This window comes from Peromyscus maniculatus, chromosome 6 (genome assembly GCF_049852395.1).
Source record: "Peromyscus maniculatus bairdii isolate BWxNUB_F1_BW_parent chromosome 6, HU_Pman_BW_mat_3.1, whole genome shotgun sequence".
NCBI lineage: Eukaryota > Metazoa > Chordata > Mammalia > Rodentia > Cricetidae > Peromyscus > Peromyscus maniculatus.
Genome location: NC_134857.1, coordinates 80,940,480 through 80,960,798, shown reverse-complemented (window position 1 = coordinate 80,960,798; position 20,319 = coordinate 80,940,480). Strand labels below are relative to the sequence as shown.

At 45.5% G+C, this 20,319-nt stretch overlaps 1 long non-coding RNA gene and 1 other non-coding gene across 2 annotated transcripts; one reads left to right on the top strand and one right to left on the bottom strand.

Moving 5' to 3' along the window:
• Positions 1-1,518: 1,518 nt before the first annotated feature.
• Positions 1,519-1,708, top strand: LOC121830666 (U2 spliceosomal RNA). Its single transcript, XR_006073879.2, has one exon. It is a non-coding gene; the product is annotated as a U2 spliceosomal RNA (small nuclear RNA).
• Positions 1,709-5,089: 3,381 nt separating this feature from the next.
• LOC143273767 (uncharacterized) lies at positions 5,090-8,585 on the bottom strand. Its single transcript, XR_013051939.1, has 2 exons — positions 7,138-8,585; positions 5,090-5,330 (listed from the first exon to the last, which is right to left on the bottom strand). It is a non-coding gene; the product is annotated as an uncharacterized LOC143273767 (long non-coding RNA).
• Positions 8,586-20,319: the final 11,734 nt, after the last annotated feature.

The following is a 20,319-nucleotide window of genomic DNA, read 5'->3' as shown; positions in this document are numbered from 1 at the left end:
AAAAAAGCATGTGTGTGTGTAGTGTGTGTGTGTGTGTGTGTGTGTGTGTGTGTGTGTGTGTGTGTGTGTGTGTAAGAGAGACAGAGACAGACAGAGAGAAGAGAGGGAGATGTTTATACAAAGTACCCAAGGTTTCTTATTTCAGGAGTAGCTACTGACACACTGGCCCAATATTCAAAGGGAAACAACACCAATACTTAATACTAGTAATTAGCACTATCATGAAATTAGTATTGTTACAACCTCAAGCATAAAACGAAACCCTGTTTTAATGTTTTCCTAAGGTTTGGTTAATTTTTTTTGTGTGTGTATATGTTCTTCTCTGGGTGTGTGCACCTCTGCAGAGAGAGATGTCTCATCCCCTGGACCTAAAGTTACAGGCAGCTGTGAATCCGCCAACCAGGGTGCCGGGAATGCCGGTCATCTGCCAGAGCAAGGAGCGCTCTCCACAGCTAAGCCGTCTCGCCAGCCTCCACTTCACATTCTGATTGTTGATTTACCGGCTCAGGCTACCGGGAGAAAGGGTTTCATTGTTTCGGATGTAGCTTTATTTTATTTCAGATTATGTGCATGAGGGGGGCGCGTGTGAAAGAATGGAGGTGCCTACGGAGGTGAGAGGCTTCTGATCCCCTGGAGCTGGAGTAGGTCAGTTTTGAGGCACCCGACGTGGGTGCGGGGTTCTAAACTCCCAATCCTCTGCAAGTGCTTGCTCTTAACTGTTCAACCATCACGCCAGCTCTGGTTTATTCTGTTTGATTGCAGTGCTGAGGACTGAGCCCAAGGTCCTGCGCATGCCAGAGAAGCACTTTATAGCTGCATCACCAGCCCTGAGAATTGGGCTTTGTGATAGTGTGTGTGCGCGTGTGTCTGTATTTTATTGTCACAACTAATATAGGATCCTGGTGCATTTGATCTGAGTAATTGTATTAGTCAGAGCTTAATAAACTACACATATATAATTTATTAAGTCAACTTGCATTAAAATAGGGACAACAGTTGTCTCGCAGCTGAGAGGCTGAGAACCCAGTCCTTGTGGCTGGATGCCTCAGCAGTCAGAGTAGTCTCAGAGTGGCAGGCCCACAAGGCTGAGTCTCTGGGCAGAGCCAATCTGGTCCCCCAAACCTGGAAGGTTGTGGAGAGCCACTTGTCCTTAGTGCACGGAGGAAGCTGGGAACACTGGGTTTGTTATCAGTGAAGGAATCTGCAGCAGCAGCAGTAACAGCAGGGTAAATCAGCTCTGCACCTAAAGGGAAAGCCAAGCCAACAAAAGACACAAAAGGCAATAATCTCCTTCTGCCAGCCGGCCTTTCAGGCTGGGCTGTTACCAGGCGCTGCTGTCCACAGTCAGGGTTGGTTTTCCAGAATCAATTAATGAAGTCAGGACAATTCTTCAGGTGAGAGTCAAGACTCAGGAGATTCTAATTTGTGGCAAAATTGACATTAAAACCAACCATCACAAACCACCCCTTGTCTACTTGACACACAAACGTTTCACTTTAAAAACCATAACACGCATCGCTTCCCCCTCGGCCTTTTGGCTAAGACCAAGTGTAGTATCTGTTCTTATCAGCTTGATATCTGATACATCCTCTATCCGAGGACAATATATTAAATGGATTTTTGGAACTAGGAGTTGGAATAGGACCTTGCTCCGTCCACTCCACACATCGACCTAGTATTGCAGTACCTCCAGAACTGTGCACCAGAAAAAACAACAACAACAAAAAACCATAACATGCAGGCATCCATACTTACTCGTAAATGAATAAATAAATCTTAAAAACCATAACCTTGTCCTCTAAGTTTAATGTTTCCCGTTCAAAAGATCCCACCCATCTTTAAAATTCCCAATACTTTAAAAATCTCAAATCTCTTAGCTATAATCTCCTATGGACATCAAAAACATGCCACATACTTCCTTGCTCCAAAAGGGAAGAGCCAGGTGTGATGGCTGCTCCTGGTTGTCAACTTGACTACATCTGGGACTAAACCCAACAATGGAGGGCACACTTGTGAGGAAGTTTTTGCTTCAAGTGGGACAGTCCACTTCTGATCTGGATCTTTGAGTGTGGGAAGACACACACCTGGAATCTGGGCCACACCTATATGAGGACTTGGAAGAAGGGAGCTTTTGCTCTCTGCCTACTTTCCCTCGCCTTGCCAGAACATCCATTCCTTCACTGGCAGCAGAGCTTCAGGATTCCAGCATATACTGAAGACCAGCTGAGACATCTAGCCTCATGGACTAAGCCACTACTGAATTCTTGGTCTCCAGAACATGAGGAACTGTATTAAAGGGTAGCAGCATTAGGAAGGTTGAGAACCACTGCTCCAGATAATAGAAAACCCTGATTTTCTATATAAAACCCTAATACACCAGGGCATAAAATAAATCACACTTAAGCAAAAATAAAGTCCCTCCATGTAAAAAGCTCAATGTTGAGGACTGGTCATGGTGCCATACACCTTTAATCTTAGCACTGGGTAGGCAGAGGCAAGTGGATCTCTTTGAGTTTGAGACCAGTCTGGTCTACATAGCAAGTTCCAGGCCAGTCAAAGCTGCAGGGTGAGACCTTGCCATAAAACAAACAAAAGCACCTCAGTGTCGACTTTCTGAGACTTATCATCTTCTGGAAGCAAAAGAGCTCGGTGAGTCCCACCTCCCCGGCTCTGCCATCCTGGTCATGCACAGCTCGTCTTGTAGGTCAAGCCAGCTCCACCCTCACACGATGCTGTCCTTGGCAGATAACAAATGGTTTCCATGGCTCCAATGTCCTGTGGTCTTCACAGCAGCTGAGGTTGCACTTTCACCAATGGCCTCATCCGGCCTTTCATCGGGGTCTCCAACCCTGCACACAGTGTGAACCTTCTTTATATAGTCTTTCTGTTCTGTCTTCTCATTGGTTATAAACCCAAACACATGACTGCCTCGTCACTGCCTGTCTATAGAGACTTCCAGGTCTTTCATGGTTGGTATTGAGATTAAAGGCATGTGTCTCCAATGCTGGCCGTATCCTTGAACACACAGAGATCTACCTAGCTCTGTCTACCAAGTGCTCGGATTAAAGGCACGTACCACCACCACCACTACCACCATGCTCTTGCTATGGCTCTAATAGCTCTGACCCCCGGGCAACTTTATTTATTAACATATAATTAAAATCACATTTCAGTACAAATAAAATACCACCATAACCTTCAGCTACTCCAACCCTGCATGCACACAGTGTGAACCTTTGGCTACTCCAACCCTGCACACAGTGTGAACCTTCAACTACTCCAACCCTGCATGCACACAGTGTGAACCTTCAGCTACTCCAACCCTGCATGCACACAGTGTGAACCTTCGGCTACTCCAACCCTACATGCACACAGTGTGAACCTTCGGCTACTCCAACCCTGCACACAGTGTGAACCTTTGGCTACTCCAACCCTGCACACAGTGTGAACCTTCGGCTACTCCAACCCTGCACACAGTGTGAACCTTCGGCTACTCCAACCCTGCATGCACACAGTGTGAACCTTCAGCTACTCCAACCCTGCATGCACACAGTGTGAACCTTCGGCTACTCCAACCCTGCACACAGTGTGAACCTTTAGCTACTCCAACCCTGCACACAGTGTGAACCTTTAGCTACTCCAACCCTGCACACAGTGTGAACCTTTGGCTACTCTCATGACTCCTGCGTGTGTTCAAAACCAGTACTTTGGCAGTGGGGGAGACTCTTGCATATTTGCCAAATTCTACTGTGAGCTTGATGTCCACACACACTCGACCCCCTGGACCACCGCTTCTGGACGCTGCCCTTGAGGAAGCACTTCTCAGAAGAGTTTGCTTCAGTCAAGCTGGTCTCTTATTAATCTCAGCTGAGTCTTCAGCCCCAGCTAATCAGCAACATATCTTACTTCCAAGGATTCTTAATTGAAAATACATCACATGAACGCCCCCGACAGAGTTTTTGAGGGAATTCTCAAATGTCACAAACCAGGCCTCCATCACGAGCACTTCCCTCAATCACCTTCCAAGTCCCCACGGAATACCTCTTTAACCTCCAAACACTCGGTAGCCTTTCCAGATCCAAGTTCCAAATATATCCACAATTCTCCCCCAAACAACGTAGCCATGTTTACCACAACAACAGCCATACTCTCTGGGACCTTGCACATTTACAGAACAATACTCCTTGAAGGACAAGCGTTAGTTCACATATCCAGGAGTGGACTTATCCCTGTCACCCCCTCCTCTAAGAAGTAAAGCATAGATTGTTAGGCTCTAGAATACCAGAGCCCAGGAGGGAAGTGATTTTTGTTCTCTATTTTAATTCTCATGCAGCCTCTACGGTCCCCACATCTAGATCTGCAGCTTGCTTGTGGTAGGGTTTGGAGTGGCCCCCCACAGTCAGTCGGGACAGGACACACCCAGACACCAAATTCTCAGGGCAAAGGAGATTTATTACTGCAGAAGGGCAAACCGGGCAGAGGTGGGGGGCTGCCTCTGGATAGGGCAAAGGCAGGCAGCAAGCAGCCATAGCAGCGGCAGATATTTCTTGCAGGAGTGGGTTTTTAAGGAGAAAAAGCCGGGGGCGGGGCGCGGTCTGTGGTAGGGTGAGTTGGTAAATCCTGATTGGACCTGTTAGCCAAATAACGAGTTTTGATTGTTGGACTTTGGCGTTTTGTTGCAAGATTGAGTCAGTGGCCTAATGAGGGAACAGACCTTGGGAGCTAGCTTTCGGAATGTCATCTAACAGTTTTCAGCAGGAGAGAAAGGGTAAAGGGCAAAACCTGTGGGCACCGTGTTCGCCGTGCTCGGGCCTGTCAGAGAGCCCTTCACCGGTGACCCCAGAGTTCCCAGCTGAGGAAGGGAGCAGAGGCCATCAGACACGTAACTCAGAAGGCCGCGTGTGGTTCCTGAGATAGGTTTGCCAGGATGGAAACGACAGTCTGAGTGGATGTCTTTCCTGTTTTGATACTGTAATTTTGGCTGTCAGAGTGTAGGAGTTTTAGCGAGAGCTTTAAATCCGATAGAGAAGGAATCGGGAGGCACCCACGCTAGCACGGAATGAGAAAGACAATAATTTATCAAGAAACAGACGCTTCTCCATCCTTTACTGCAAAGGTGCTGGATAAAACAGTGATGGCAGCCCCAGGTGCTAACAGTGGCGCCATGCAGAGGCAGCCGGAGTGGTTTTTATGAACAGATGAGGCTGGCTTTGAACCAGCCTATTGACTCATACTTCAGGAAAGGAGCCGTTGAATCAGAGTTGGCTGGCTTCAATGTTGGGGCCGGCCACTGCTTAGCTATGTGATGGACAGGAGGCCCTCTTCTTTACCTACAAAACAGAGCTTATAAAAGTGCCATCTAATAAGCTGATTAAGTAGAAGGCAGGTTATGAATATGCAAATGACGTGGCTAGGGAGTAGCACATAATATGTGTTCAATAAAAGTTTCTTTCATTCTGATTAAGTGTTTGAAAATAGTTTATGACATTTAAAAATTTTATTTATTTATTTATTTATTTATTTATTTATTTATTTATTTATTTATTTATTTATGTGTGTACATGTGTATGCGTGTGTTCCTGTGATGGAACTCAGGTCATTAAGCTTGGCATCAAGTGCCTTTACTCATGAGCTGTCTCACTGACCCACAGTTTACCTCCTTAACCAGGCTAATCCTCTTAAAATACTTTCCAACAAATTCTCTCTTCACAAACTAAGCAAATTCTGATCAAGGCCCAATGAAATCATCATAAATTCCATGTCTTTGGGGTGCCTAAATAAATGATATATCACCTGTGTTAATGATGTTTCTTCTCCATCTTGACAGATAATTGCAAAAGGATGTAGCTTAAACAAAATGTAAGGTTTGTAATGCCCAAGTGGAACTTTATCTGAGGTGTGATGGTAGCTAGAAAATGGCCTGCAAAAATAGCTCTGTCCTCACATCACATCCCTTGTTCCTAGGGGAGCCTTCAAGTGGTCCTGACAGACAGGCCTGCCCTCCTGCGGACCCAGGATTCTATTCTGCCTCACACATCCCCAACACAACTGCCAGCTGAGTTCTAATTGCAGAATCTTCATTACCAGGGATGATTGAAACTATAAAAAGAACCCAGCTGAATTTTTCCACATCCTGCTGGGTGAGCATAGGGCTGGCTCTCCGGTCCCTGTCCTCCTTATCCCAACAACTGTGTGTGTGTGTGTGTGTGTGTGTGTGTGTGTGTGTGTGTGTGTGTGTGTGTGGCCTGGCTTCAGCAGGAACCACTAAGCAATTGATAGATGTCGTCTCCTCTCTCCTGCAAACCTCCCTCCCCAGGAGGTGAACTGGAGACCATGACAAATACCTCTGCCCTTCCTGGAAGCTAGAGGCCGGAGGTTCATTTTTTAACCTCCTCACCTATCCCCAAAGTCACCTACAAGTGACAGTAGAAAGATAGACCTTTCCTCTAGCCTTCCAGGCCTTTGGGACAACTATCAGAAGCCATCTGCAAAGGAGCCTTTTTCTGTTCCATCTTTCCCATCAGTGAGCAGTTCAAGCACCTGCTGAGCACTCGGTACTCAGTTAATTGCAGTAAAGGGGATTTCCAGAAGGCAAGGACACCGAGCAATTCCAAGCGTAGCTGGAAAGGCAAAGCAGCTCAGGACTGATCCTGGTTCTGCAGGTAAGAATGGGAGATGCCTGAACGTAAGAATCAAGGCAGGTGAGGTGGCACACACCTGTAATCTCAGCACTTGGGAGACTGAGGCAAGAGTATGAGAGGCCAGCCTGGGCTACATAATGAGCCCTATCTAGAAAAGAATATATTAGTTTTATACAAAACGTAGGCAAAGCTTAAAAACAAAAAAAACAAAACAAAACAACAAAAACTACATTGAGGGGGAACCATGTTTATAGTTAGGAAGAAAAAGAAACATCTGGAATAATATGCATCCGTGGTGTTAGGGAAGCCAGCCCGGAGGCTATGTAACAAATGATTGAGCAGGTGCTTTCAGAAGACACAGGGATATACTGTCGCCTTAGATGTATGAAATTTTACCTCAAGCCTTTAATTTCTTGGGCTAGAAATATAAAGTGCTTGCTTAGCAGGTCCTGGATTTAATCGCAACACTTCGGGAGGAAAGGTTTTGTTTTCTTACCTGGAAAACGGAATGGAATGGTAACACTGCCCTGGGCTGCTGTGGATGAACTAGGATAATAGCCAATCGGCATGCTCAGCAGTGCCGGGCACGGGGATACAAGTGACCCATAAATGTAATTGTTTCCGGTTGATACGATGTTAGAGGAGGAAAGGCGTGGGTGCGGAAGGACGCCAGGCCCTGCACTGTCCCTGGTAGATGGAAGGTCTGGGGAGTCAGAGAAGGCCGTGGGCGTTCTGGGTCAGATCTGAAACAACGGGAGAGGTGGAAGGGGACCTCTGCCACTCTCCAGGAGAAAAGGCTTTACATAGAGTGACACACAGACCGCATCAGACACACATGGTGGCCCCCCCAGGGAGTTCAGGCATCTCCCATATATTCTCCAACTCAAGCTCAGCCTCTTTTGTATCAACGCCCACAACCAGCTTGGCGCATTCATTTCAACGCAATGCGTGAGTCTAGATGAACCATCTTTACCACGCAAAGCCCTCGGCCCATGGTTCACTCTGGGCGCTCTGCTGTCTGTGGCTTTGGAAACAAAGGCATGCTGATTTGTACTTATTTGGGTTTGTTTTTGTTTGCTTGTTTGTGTTTTTATTTTAAATTTCTTCGGCTCTCCCCAACAAGCAGAGATACAGACAGGAAGTTAGTGGGGGAAAAAAAATCATCAACAGATAACCTTGTCAAGGCAAGCAGGGGTCAGGGCATTCCCAACCAACTTCAAAAGATAGAAGAATGGCCTAGCCTCTAAGTAATATTGCCTTAGTGGCAATGGCAACTGACTGGATAGAAGGAGAAAAAGAGTTCGGTGTAGAGAGTGAGAGAATCAGCCATTGTTAATTTACCCCCAACTTTAAAAGGAGGCAAGCCTAAAGGGATAGTAAACTGAGGCCCAACTGAGATAAGTCTCCAAAGGGCAGTTAGGGTTGGCAAGACACCAATTCCCCTTCAGAGTACAGAATTGTTTCGCCCACAGAAAAGTGCTCTAACGGATCCTTCATTGCCTGCTCCAATCATCACCAAGAGGCGGGCAGGAAAATTGAACCCAAGGCCAGTAGAGGGGCCTCTGATGAACACTGTGACTGATTCTAAAACCTGCTGTGAGTCGTAAATGGACAAGACAGAAGCAAAGGCTCCTGCGTGTCTTCCTATCTAATACGTAAAATGCCCTCACAGTATTGTAGTCCCTCCCGTGTCTGCGAGATCAAAATACCTGGCAGAAAACAGCTAAGGGAGGAACGGTTTGTTACGGCTCATTGTAGCAGCAAGATGCGGTTTATCATGGCAGGGAAGGCGCATAGAGCGGTTCCAGGGGATGGGGGTGTGTAGGAACTCCTCGCAAAGTAGCCCTACCAAGAGGAAAAGCGTATGATAGGAAGGAGCCAGGGATAACGACACCCCCAAAGCCCTGCCCCCAATGACCTACTTCCTCTAATGGGCCCTGCCTCCTACAGGGTCTGTAGCTGCCCTGCGGGTGTTCAAACCCCTGTGGGGGACTTGTAACATTCCAACATGGCATCCTCCAGACCCTCCCCAGGACCTAGGTCAGAGATCGGGGGACTCAACTTGTGAAGGCAGGACTGTGCTCTAAAGAGGCAGCCGTCAGGACTGGTACACAGGCTCTGCTCCTTCTCGTTCCAGCCCTCCAGTATCTGCACATTCTCCTGAAAGTCAGTGAAAACAACACAAATAAGTCAGCTTAGGTTTCTCCCCTCTGAAATTACAGAAAAAAAGAAAACCCGGTTAAACAAAGAAAGATAATCAACTTAATTACCCATATTAGAAGGGATAGATTCTAAAAATCAAATTAAGCATAGCACACACTATAAAAGAGATGGGAGGAGATGGTTAATGCTCAGTAAATACAATAAAAATTTAAAAGACCAAGTAAAAATAACAGCTTATTTAAAGAACATAGCTGAAGAGAGAAATTACAGAATGGGTACAAATTTGAATTTGTAAACAAACGATAAGGCCAATATCTTCAAAGGCATCAGGAAGAAACAAAATGAAGAAAATCAGTAGAAAATTTAACCTTTATATAACAGAAGATTCAGGAGGGAAGGAGGGAGGTATAGAGGAAGATGTGGTGGGCTGTAATTCTGGATCCCCACGACTCATGGGTGTCACAAGACACAGTCTGTCCCTGCACCCTGACACCAAACTCCATCAGTCACCTGATTCTGATTCATGGGAGAACAACTATACTGTGAGCAACAGTTCTGTTAAGTTTGTGTGCCTGGGGCTGGGGAGATGGCTCAGCCATTAAGAACACTCACTGGCTGATCTTCCAGAGAACCCAGGTTCAATTCCTAGCACCCACAGGTTGGCTAACAACCATCTGTAAGTCCAGTTCCAGGGGATCTGATGCCCTCTTCTGGCTTTCTTGGGGACCAGGCATGCACATGGTGCACAGATATACATGCAGGCAAAACACCCTTACACATAAAATAAAATAAATTTAAAAAAGAAAGAAAGAAGGTACCTTTCTCCTTTCTTGTCCCCCCATTTTTATAGTTTTTAAAGAAATTTAATTAAAATATAATTAGATCATTTCTTTCTTTCCCTTTCCCCCAACTCCTCCATGACCCCCACTCTCAAATTGATAGATTCTTTTTCTTTGATTATTATTGTTATACATACTAAGGTTTGATGTGGAATATTAGTTTAAGATATGTTATATTTGTTCATGCTGTGGAACATTTGTTTAATGATGCAAAGATGTGTTGCATTCTTTTATGTTGCATTTGCTTGACTCTGTGAAGCTGTGGTACTTTGCCTGTCTGAAACACCTGATCGGGCTAATAAAGAGCTAAACGACCAATAGAGAGGAATAGGTGGGGCTGGCATGAAGAGAGAATAAATAGGAAGAGAAATCTAGGTTCAAAAAAGAGGCGAGGAGTGAGAAAAGGAGAAGGAAAGGAAGACACCAGGGGCCAGCCACACAGTCAGCCACAGTCACAGAATAAGAAGGAAAAAAAAAAAGACATATAGAGTAAAGAAAGGTAAAAAGCCCAGAGGCAAAATGTAATTAAAGAGAAACAAGTTAATTTAAGTTAGAAACACAGTCTAGAAATAAGCCAAGCTAAGGCTGGGCATTCACAAGAAAGAATAAGTATCGGTGTATTTATTTGGGAGCTGAGTGGCAGGCCCCCAAATAATAATAATAATAATAATAATAATAAAGAATGTGCGCCTTTGGGATGCCGAGATGTGATAATGTGATTTACCTTAACCAATCAGTAAATTTGACACCAGAATATATGAAGCAAACATGTTCCTTAGTAAGCATTTGTGCTGAGCACTACTCTGACCGTGTGAAGCCTAGTCCAGCTTGCTTGAGGAAGAAAGGCCTTACAGGAAGAGAGATACTCCCCCTGTGCAGATGAGCCCAGCACCAGGACTCCCTTGAGCTGAGACAGCCGCTCAAGTGTGCTCTGTGAAGTTAGTCCAGCCACACAGCCAACACAGACAACCATCAGCTGTTGTTCTTATAGATTTGGGGGAAATGCATGGAATGTGTTGCAATAGAGATGGGAGGTAATGTATGGACAAATAATAACCTAAAGTTTCCCCAAACAACATGTTCGACTGAAATAAAAAATACTTTAGAAGGAAAGGTCCATACAATGCTAAAGAAATACAAGGATGAGAGAAATAGAGAAAAGAAAGGAAAGATGAAAGAATAATTTAGGGCATATAGTACAACACAATAGCTTCACACTTCAAAAGGCAATTCTAAAATCATACAGAAAATAATATCTTACCAAGTAATGCGAGTGTGACATCAGATTTCTCAGTCACGACACTGAAATGAAGAAGTCAGTGGAGTGTTGTTTCCAGAGTAGAATCTAAAGGATGTCTGAGTGAGAGCTCAGATACCCCATTAAGTGTGAGGCTTCAGTGAAGCTGTTCCGGAGGAAACAGGCTGTGGGTCCTCGGCAGACAAACACACTCCTAGAAACCCCCATGAGCAAGACTCCTGTTAAATCATCAACTCAGAAAGTGAAATACAACATAGAGGAAAACCTTCTCTGTTTTTAGCAGTCATAAGGCAGGAAAACCTCTGCCAGTAGAAAAAAAAAAGAGGCTGGGGTGGTGGCAATGAGAAGTTACAAAGAAAAAAAAAACTGCAGAATAAAGGGGGGAAATAAATAAAGCTGCTCCATGGATTTCACACATACATGAAGAAGTAAGATAAGAAAATTAAGAGCCTAGATTGGGGGTTGGGGGTGTGTTCCTCAGGCAAAATTAAGAAGCATGAAAAGGGGAATTTGAGCAAACTTTGTTGTTGTCGGTTTCCTGGAGATCTCATTATGCAGCCCTGGCTGTCCTGGAACTCAATATGTAGACCAGGCTGGCCTTGAACTCACAGAGATCACTCTGCCTCCTGAGAGCTGGGATTAAAGGCGTGGGCCATTCCATCTGGCCTGAACAAACTATTATAAAGTATCAAGAAGTCTCTAGTTAAGAGCTAAGGACACGGATCAGTGAGTACAAGAGCATGCTGTGCGAGCATGAAGACCTGTGTTTGGGTTCCAAGCACCTACACAAAAATCTGGGCCCGGACTTGTGCACCCGTAACCCCAAGTTGTGGGGGACAGAGACAGGAGGACGATGACTGGGGCTTGCTGGCCACCACCCTAGTTCCAGAGCGAGGGACTCTGTCTCAGAGAGTGATAGAGCAAACCACTGGACATCCTCCTCCGGCTCCTCTGTCTGCACAGATGTGCATACAAAACACACACACACACACACACACACACACACACACACACACACACAGCCTTCTACTTAAACACACATATACTCTTCAAGTGAAGTTTACTAACTTTCAAGGAATGAATAATCATATCAAAGCTATTTTGGAAACATTTAAAGTACTGGTTGCTTCATAAAAATCCTTTTATGTTTAGATCAGGTTCCAAACTTGGAAGACTACAAGATGGTGTCCTCCATGTCAGCAAAAAGAAGCTGAAGAAAAATATAAATCAAGATACTACTTTCCATAGCAACAAAGAAATAAGGCATCTAACAGCCTGGGGATCAGGAGAATTCATAGAGGAAAGCTTAAAACCTTGTTAAAAGATATAAATGACTACAGACAAATGAAAAAATATATACCATGTTCTTGGATGCAGGGACTTAAAGTTATTACAAAGTTATTTCTTCTTCAGATTACTCTGACTGCAATAATACCTCAAGATCATATATATAAATTAGATGTGGTGGCACATACCTTTAATCCCAGCACTCAGGAAGCTGAAGCAGGCTGAACTTTGTTAGCTCTATCCTGATCTACATAGTGAGTTCCAGGTTAGCCAGAGCTACCTAGTGATTCTGTCTCAAAACAAACAAACAAACAAACAAAATGAACATATATTAAATATATAATAAAGTTCCATATATAGTAAGGCAAATATTTAGGTAATGAGTAAATGGGAGGAGGGAGGGAGGAGGAGAAAGGGGGCAGGACTCACTGTGTGGATACAAAGTTGCAATAATAACTATATTATTATGGTAGGAAAACAGATGGAAATGGCTTGGAGTCCCTGAAGACAGAGGACACCTCAGGTGACTGTCAGCTGTACAGCTGGTGAGGATTGTTATTGTTATAAGGCTCGACGCTGTCTTGGTGCAACAGCTACAGGAAGAACAGCACAGGCGTGGCTAGGAGATGTATTCATTCAAAAAGCACGAGGAATTCCTGAGCGAGTGGACGGAGATGTCAGGGACAGGGGAACCCTGGGCTGCGTGATTGAGGATGAGACTGATGAGGTCGTTTGGGGATAGACTGAGCAGGGCCTTTGTTTGGACCTAATCTTACAAAAGTGAGGTTGTAGAGGCATCACAGAGATTGAATCTAGAGAGAAAGAGGCCAGTCAGGCCGACTGATGAAACAGCCACCATATCTGCCGCAGTTCCCCGGCAGAGAATAAAGAGGGAGAGAATGAACTAAGACGACAAGGAATGGGGTACACAGAGGAAGACAGAGACAGAAGATGATAAAAAACATTTCATCAGAATGACTTGGTGGTGGATGTGAGGGTGATCTGGCTTCAACCTCTGCCGTCCCATTGACCACCAAGGTGGAATGGGCTGGGCTGGTTGGCTCCCCTCCCCATCATGGCTCCATGTGTGTCCCTCCCGAAGCCACAACCTTCCCAGAAGACAGGGGGCTCCATCTTCAGTCAACGGTATAAAAGTAGTTGTGCTCTCCAGCTAGAACCGCCAAACAAGCCCTCAAGAGTGAGTTGGTGGAGCTAAAGTGGGTAGAAAAGGAGAAGGATTCAAGAAAACTTGGTTTCCTCCACTTTTTAGGAGTTAAGGGACAGCAATGGGCACCGAGATAGACCATTCCCAGAGCACTGTTTTGGACGGGTGTTAATCTAATTCTGGATGCACAAATTTGGTTGCTTCTGATCATGGTGTGTGTGTCAAATGAAATGAAGTTCTTGACCTGAACTTGGTTTGAGCCAAGAATATGGAATCATCAAGACTCTAGCCAGAGTTTAGGGAAGGCTTTGAAGGCATGGATACTAACTGGGCGTGAGTACGGGGGTGACTTTCAGGTAATGAACCTATGGTCCAAAGGCAGACTCCAGTCCTGTTTTTGAGAGGTACAAGGAGTGCTGGAGGAAAATGAGAACCCCTTTTGGCAACTGTCAGATCACATCTGCTTCCTGTGGCGTGGTTTCCTTACTGACTGACAATCAGAATACATAAATAAATGCGACACATCAAACAGACAAACCTACTCGCACAGATCTGCCTAAATATTTAGACACAGCCAGGCAGTGACAAAAATTATTAAGCAATTGAAATTCTGATCACTAAAGGTGAACAGAGAAAGAGAAGCAGATCTCGTTCGGACCCAGCTCATCAGCCCCGTGGTGAGCCTGTCACTTCTAGAATGAGAAATGAGTCATTTAGCGCTTGTGGAAGATTCTGTCTGGTGGATGGTGTGTATCTGTCAGCCTTCCCTTCTTCCCCTTCGTGAGTTGTTCTCTCACCCTGGACCATCATGAGGGTGGGTTGGGGGAGTGAGCGAAGTCAAGTGCTCGGGTGAGGTTAAGAGATTCTCAAGCCTGATAGCACTGGGCTGCAAAGTCCCAGAACCACTGGCTCCCTGCCTGTGAGACACAGCATTTCTGAACCTATTCTTGTCTACACAATATCAGTTCTGACCGAGCTACCTCACAGTGAGCACGCAGGAGACCCAGTGTGTCAGCGGGGTGTGAGCTGTGCTGTTGAGGGTTGCACACTTCCCCAGTGGGTCCCTCCAGAAGTGTGGCTTGCAAGGGAGATGAAGGTCAGAGTTTCTCTGGGCAGGACTCTGGCTCCCGGTATCTGGTGTAGTGATTGTCTTTGAATCTGGCTTTGATCCTCCATCAGCTGCCAACAATGTGCTTTAAAAATACTGACATGTATGAAAAATCCATGGGTAAAAATGAATTGCTGTCATTAAGACTCAATCCAGGGGCTGGAGAAATGGTTCAGCAGTTAAGAGCACTTACTGCTCTTCCAGAAGACCTTAGTTTCAATTTCCAGCCCCCATGTGGTGGCTCACAAACACCTATAGCCCTAGTTCCAGGGGATCTGATTCCCTCTTCTGGCCTCTGTGGCACATAAGTGGTGCACAGACATGAACACAGACAAAATACCTATACATTTAATATAAAAAAAGAATTTTAAAGGAATAAGTTCATTGCCTTAGATGAATACCGGATAGAAATGAACATGTATCTGAGATGAGTTTGGGATTATCTGTGCATTGCGAATTGGAGGTATGCTCTCTTGACCCTTATTAGAAGATGAGCTAATTGTACATGGATTTTCCTGACAGTAATTGTCACTTAGCTTCTACTACTATTTGAAATGGCTTGCCCTCCTACAGCGCTCACAGACTTGGGGTGGTTACATCTGGGGACTGGGTGCTGAGTGAGGACTGCCGCCACCCTGCACCCCACCTGCTTTCATTATGATTCCCCCGTTCTGTAGCCCAGAAACTTGCTGAGAAGAGGCAAAGGCCCCAGCTGTTCCCCGCCATAGAGACACCATTCAGGAGACCCAAGTGCCTCTCCACTGAGAGCGTCTATGGGAGAACTCAATTCCTCGTAACGTTTCAACACATTATCTCACAGCGTTAGACCAAGCTCCATCACAGAAGAGGGCGCAAGGGGGTGAGAAGCAGAGCTGAAGGTTTCACTAATGACTTCACTTTGGTGTGACTTAATAGGGTTCCCAGGCGCTCAAGACCTGAGCAGTCTGCCGCGATCATCTGCCATGTCACAGGAACAGGTCGGCAGAGGAAAACCTTCAGGTCTGCTTTGAAAAAACAAAAGGCTCATCAATCCTGATCAGGTACGGGGACCACGGGCTCTAGAGCTCATTGATTACCATCTGTGTATGAGGGTATCTTAAGTTGCTCACCAGTCTCCCGCTTTCAGCAATTACACCCAACAAATGCCAGCCAGAAATGAAGAGAACGTTTCATCTAAGGAAGTGCTCACATCTTTAATTATCTTGGCCTCTGTAGACTGCAGGGCTTTCAATCAGCCACTCTCCAGGCAGACACTTTTGAGTCAACCATTTTTTCCCCAAGGTCTATTCCTCCTCCCTCCTTGGGGATGCTTATCTCTCCTCAAATGTTGCTTTCTTTAATATCACCATACCATCAAGCCAGGACACCCAGGAGGAAGCAATGTGGGCAAGAGAGCTGGAATAGTGGTTCTTGTTTTTTAATTGATTAAATTTGTCCATTTACCATTTCATGCATGTGCATAGAGCACTGTTTCTCGTACCAAGGCCCTTTTTCTCTCTCTCTCCTCTCTCATCCCCTCCTTCTTGTGGTGATATATTATATATCCTGACAAAATTTGCCTGAAGATCAGAGAACAGAACAAGCCACTAGATTAAACATAGATGCCAGGCAGTGGTGGCCCATGCCTTTAATCCTAGCACTCAGGAGGCAGAGATCCATCTGGATCTCTGTGAGTTCAAAGCCACCTTGGACTACATGAGACTGACTCAGTCTAGGAGAGAAAACAGAGCCAGGCAGTGGTGGCACACACCTCTAATCCCCAGAACTTGAGATTTCATGCCTTTGCTTGGGAAGCACACACGCCTTTAATCCCAGCACTAAGAAGGAAGCGATGGCTGGGCGGAGAAAGGCATATAAGGTGTGAGGAGACAGGAGCTAAAGGCTTTTTGGCTGGAGGAGCCTTTTTGGCTGAGCAAGCTCATTCAGCTAGGAGGTCTATCAACTGAGGTTTTTCTGGCTGAGGAGTCGGTGAGGTAAGAGGTGGTGGCTGTGGCTTGTTCCTTTGTCTCTCTGATCTTTCAGAATTCACCCCAATATTCTGGCTCCGGGTTTTTATTAAAAGGCCTATTAGAAATCCGTGCTACCCCTCCTCCCTACAGGTCCCTTTCTCCCATCCATGCCTTTCTATTTCGTTTTGTGACTCTGCTATAACCAGACTGTGTGTGGCCATTGGCTCAGGACTATCCACTGGAGCCTGCTGAGCGAACCACCGGGCACACAGCTGAGGGCAATGACTGTCCCTCTCGCCCCATATTCCATCAGTTGCCCAGAGTTCATCGGGGAGTGGGAAGGACCCTGGGCCCTTCCTAAGGAGGAAGTGCAGGCCGGGAGAGAATGCCACACGTAGTCTCTCGTGTGCACACTCTGGCTTTCAGTCTTTACCTTCATGTGTTTGATTCAAAGCAGCTGTTGAAGCCAGACCACCAGAAAAAGAGGATTGAGGGCAATGTCTTTAGGGAGGGGGTCAGTAGAATATAGGTAACATGGAAGTAAAGAGGGGAATATGGGATGGAAAGTCTCAAGCAGGGATAGAGGTGGAGGACAAGAAAAACAGGGGACAGGGACAGACTAAGCACCATGGGTGAAGAAAAGCCGTCTGGAGACCCATTGCTTCGGAATAGTGATTCTTCAAGTTGTATTCGAGATCTCAGCAGCCTGCATGGATCAGCATCTTCTGAAGGTGCTGAAGGGAAATTCCGGAATCCTTCATCTGTCCTCTTCTGGAGGAGACAGAGCCAGGCAGGCACCTGGGAGAGCAAAGGGTCCCACCTCCCACTGTGTGTGTCACGGAGGGATGGAGTGAGGACAGTATCTGCTGGACGGTGGGACAGCAGAGCTGGGTCTCCACTGTCAGACCTCACAAACTTCCAGATCCTGGTAGGAGCTCAGGTTGCTGTCTCAGATAGTTAAAGAACACAGAAATTGCCATATGACCCCAAACATGCTCCATCTAGCCTAGATATTCTCATGAAAACTCCAGAGATGTATTTAAGGGAGTGTAGTGTCCTGAAGAGACACAAACCCAATCACAGAGGGTAAAGTCTCCATAATTTGGAAGAGCCATTCTGCAGTGTGGGCTGAGGAGGAAATGTGGGGCTGGGAGGGGCAGTAAATTAATATCCGTGTCAAATCTATCTGTACATGGTCCTGTGACAGGTGCTTTCACAATGAGGACTTTTAAAGCTCTCGGCAACTAGATGAATTAGTTATTATTACTTCCCATTTTCTAAATGAGAAAACTGGGAATTCACAAGGCCAGGCACTGTGCCCAAGGCCACACCGCAAGTTAGAGGTGGAACTGAGCACGTTTTTTTTTTGCTCTTGGCCATTGCGTTCAATTAACTAATTGCTGAGTTATCTTGGTTCTGCCTCTTAATCTTCAAATCACTCTCTTCAAGGCTGCCTTATCTCCATGAGCCTAGGTCAGGCCTTCATCATTTTGTCTCAGCCACTGCAGTGACTACTGAACTCTCCTCCCCATCTACCCTCCCACTACCCTTACTCTCCCCCTCCTAACCTGCCCCTACCCCATCACCCCATCCTCCACACTGGCCGTGTTTGGTACTTTCCACCTTATCAAGTTGTCTTGACAAAAGTCCTTTACTTTTTGAGGTCTTGATTTTGAACATCACCTCTTCTGTGAAGCCTGTCCTGCCATCATGGGTGGTGGTCCTCCTCATATACAAGTCCTTAGCAGTAGTTACATCACATCATAACTGGGTCTGGGTCTTTAAGAGTGTACTGTCACAGCAACTGAGATTTTTGCGAAGGGGAACCAAGTCTCCATTCATTCATTTATCTCTTACACTTATACTGTCTTGCTCATAGTAGGCAGTCAGTAAGAACTTGTCCTGAATGAATGAATGAATGAATAGATGGATGGATGAACAGATAAATGAATGAGTGAAAAATTAAAACATAAAGAATTAAAGAAATGAATAAATAAAACGTTAAATAATAGTTATCTTTGATGCAAGAATGACTTGAAAGAAAGAATCCTGAATCATCACCAGAATGCTAGATTCTCTTGTAAGCACAAAAGGAACAAGAAAAGTAATTACAGATTGTACGTGCTATGTGAATTTTAAATTTGAAAGAGAAAGTAATACTATTACCTTGAACTTGCAAAAAGTACACACAGCTATGACACGTCTTATTTTGTGACACTTCGTAGTTTTCAGAAGGTGCTTGTAGACTGTTTCATTTGACCCCAACAAAAGGCAAGTGGGATAAGGTGGGGAAAGTGTTAATGATCCTATTTTTCAGAAAAGAAAGTTAAGAGTCAGACCCTTTGGTGGTGGTGGTGGTGGTGGTGGTGGTGGTGGTCGTCGTCATCGTCGTCGTCGTCGTTGTTATTCCAACAGGGCCTCATGCAGCCTGGGCAGGCCTCAATCTCTTTATGCAGCTGACAGTGACCTTGAACGTCTGGTCCTCTTGCCTCTAACTACTAAGTACTGGGATTACAGGCTTGTGCTACCATGCTCAGTGTTATGTGATGCTGGGATTGAACCCAGGGCTTCATGCACGCCAGGAAGCCCTCTTCCAACCCAGCTACAGCCTCAGCCAAGAACCCAAGTGTAGGAATCTGTGCTCTCCCCTAGATGACCTCTGCAGAAAGCTTTATGTTTGTTTGCTTTTGGTTTTTGAGACAGGGTTTCTCTGTGTAGTCCTGGCTGTCCTAGAACTCACTCTGTAGACCAGGCTGACCTCAAACTCGTAGATTCACCTGCCTCTGCCTCTCGAGTGCTGGGATTAAAGGCATATGCCACCATGTCTGGCTTTGGCGCCAGATTTTGATCTCTCCAGGGACAGTGCAAACACATAATTTTCTACTCTACCTCTCACAGACTTCTCACCCTTCCTGATAACCAACAGTGGGATCCCAGGCATCTTAAGACAGAAGGCAGACCAGTTCAGTCAGAGTCAGGCATCCATACACTTGTACCTTTCTCAATCTCCCTGGCAAGCACTTTACAGTAGGACACAGCCCCTCACCCCCACCCCCTGCAGACTCACCTTTCTGTTGACTGTGGCCAGAGAGGGTGTGTGGGGAGATTACAGAACAAGCCAGAAGTAGAAGAAAACAGAGAGGTCTGAGTTGGAATTGCAGCTTTGCCTACTTTCCCGTAGAAGTCTCCCAGCGTCCTAAGTGACTTGTCAACACCACCGTGAGTCACTATAGTGCCTTTGTTGGAAATCTTTTGATGGCAGGCATAAGTGGTTGGCTCTGTTACAGCGTTTCCACTGTTTGTTTCTCCTGATGTCTTCTGCCCGACAGTGTACTGTTACAGAAAGTCTTGAAGCCAGGGAAGTCTTGAATTCCTACAGATTACGCCTTTAATCCCAGCACTCAAGAGGCAGAGGCAGGTGAATCTATGAGTTTGAGGTCAGCCTGGTCTACAGAGTGAGTTCTAGGACAGCCAGGACTACACAGAGAAACCCTGTCTCAAAAACCAAAAGCAAACAAACATAAAGCTTTCTTCAGAGGTCATCTAGGGGAGAGCACAGATTCCTACACTCAGAGTACTTGGGTTCTGGGTTTAACTCCTCCCACTTTGCTTTTTTTCAGAATGTCTGTAGAGGTCTATAATTTCTGCATATAAATATAAGTCTGTTTGTGAATTTCTACAAAAGACCTGGGCTGGTGGTGGTTTTAATTAGAGTTACTCTGATCAGTATAGAGAGAACTGACAGCTTTACAATATTGAAACATGTAATCCATACATATGATGCATTTACCCATTTATTGGGGTCTTTTAAGTTTCCCTTGGCAATAGTTGAGCATAGAGATTTTGCTATTCTTTTATTACATTTACTCCTAATAATTATATGGTTTTGCTGTTATGAAAAAATGCTGT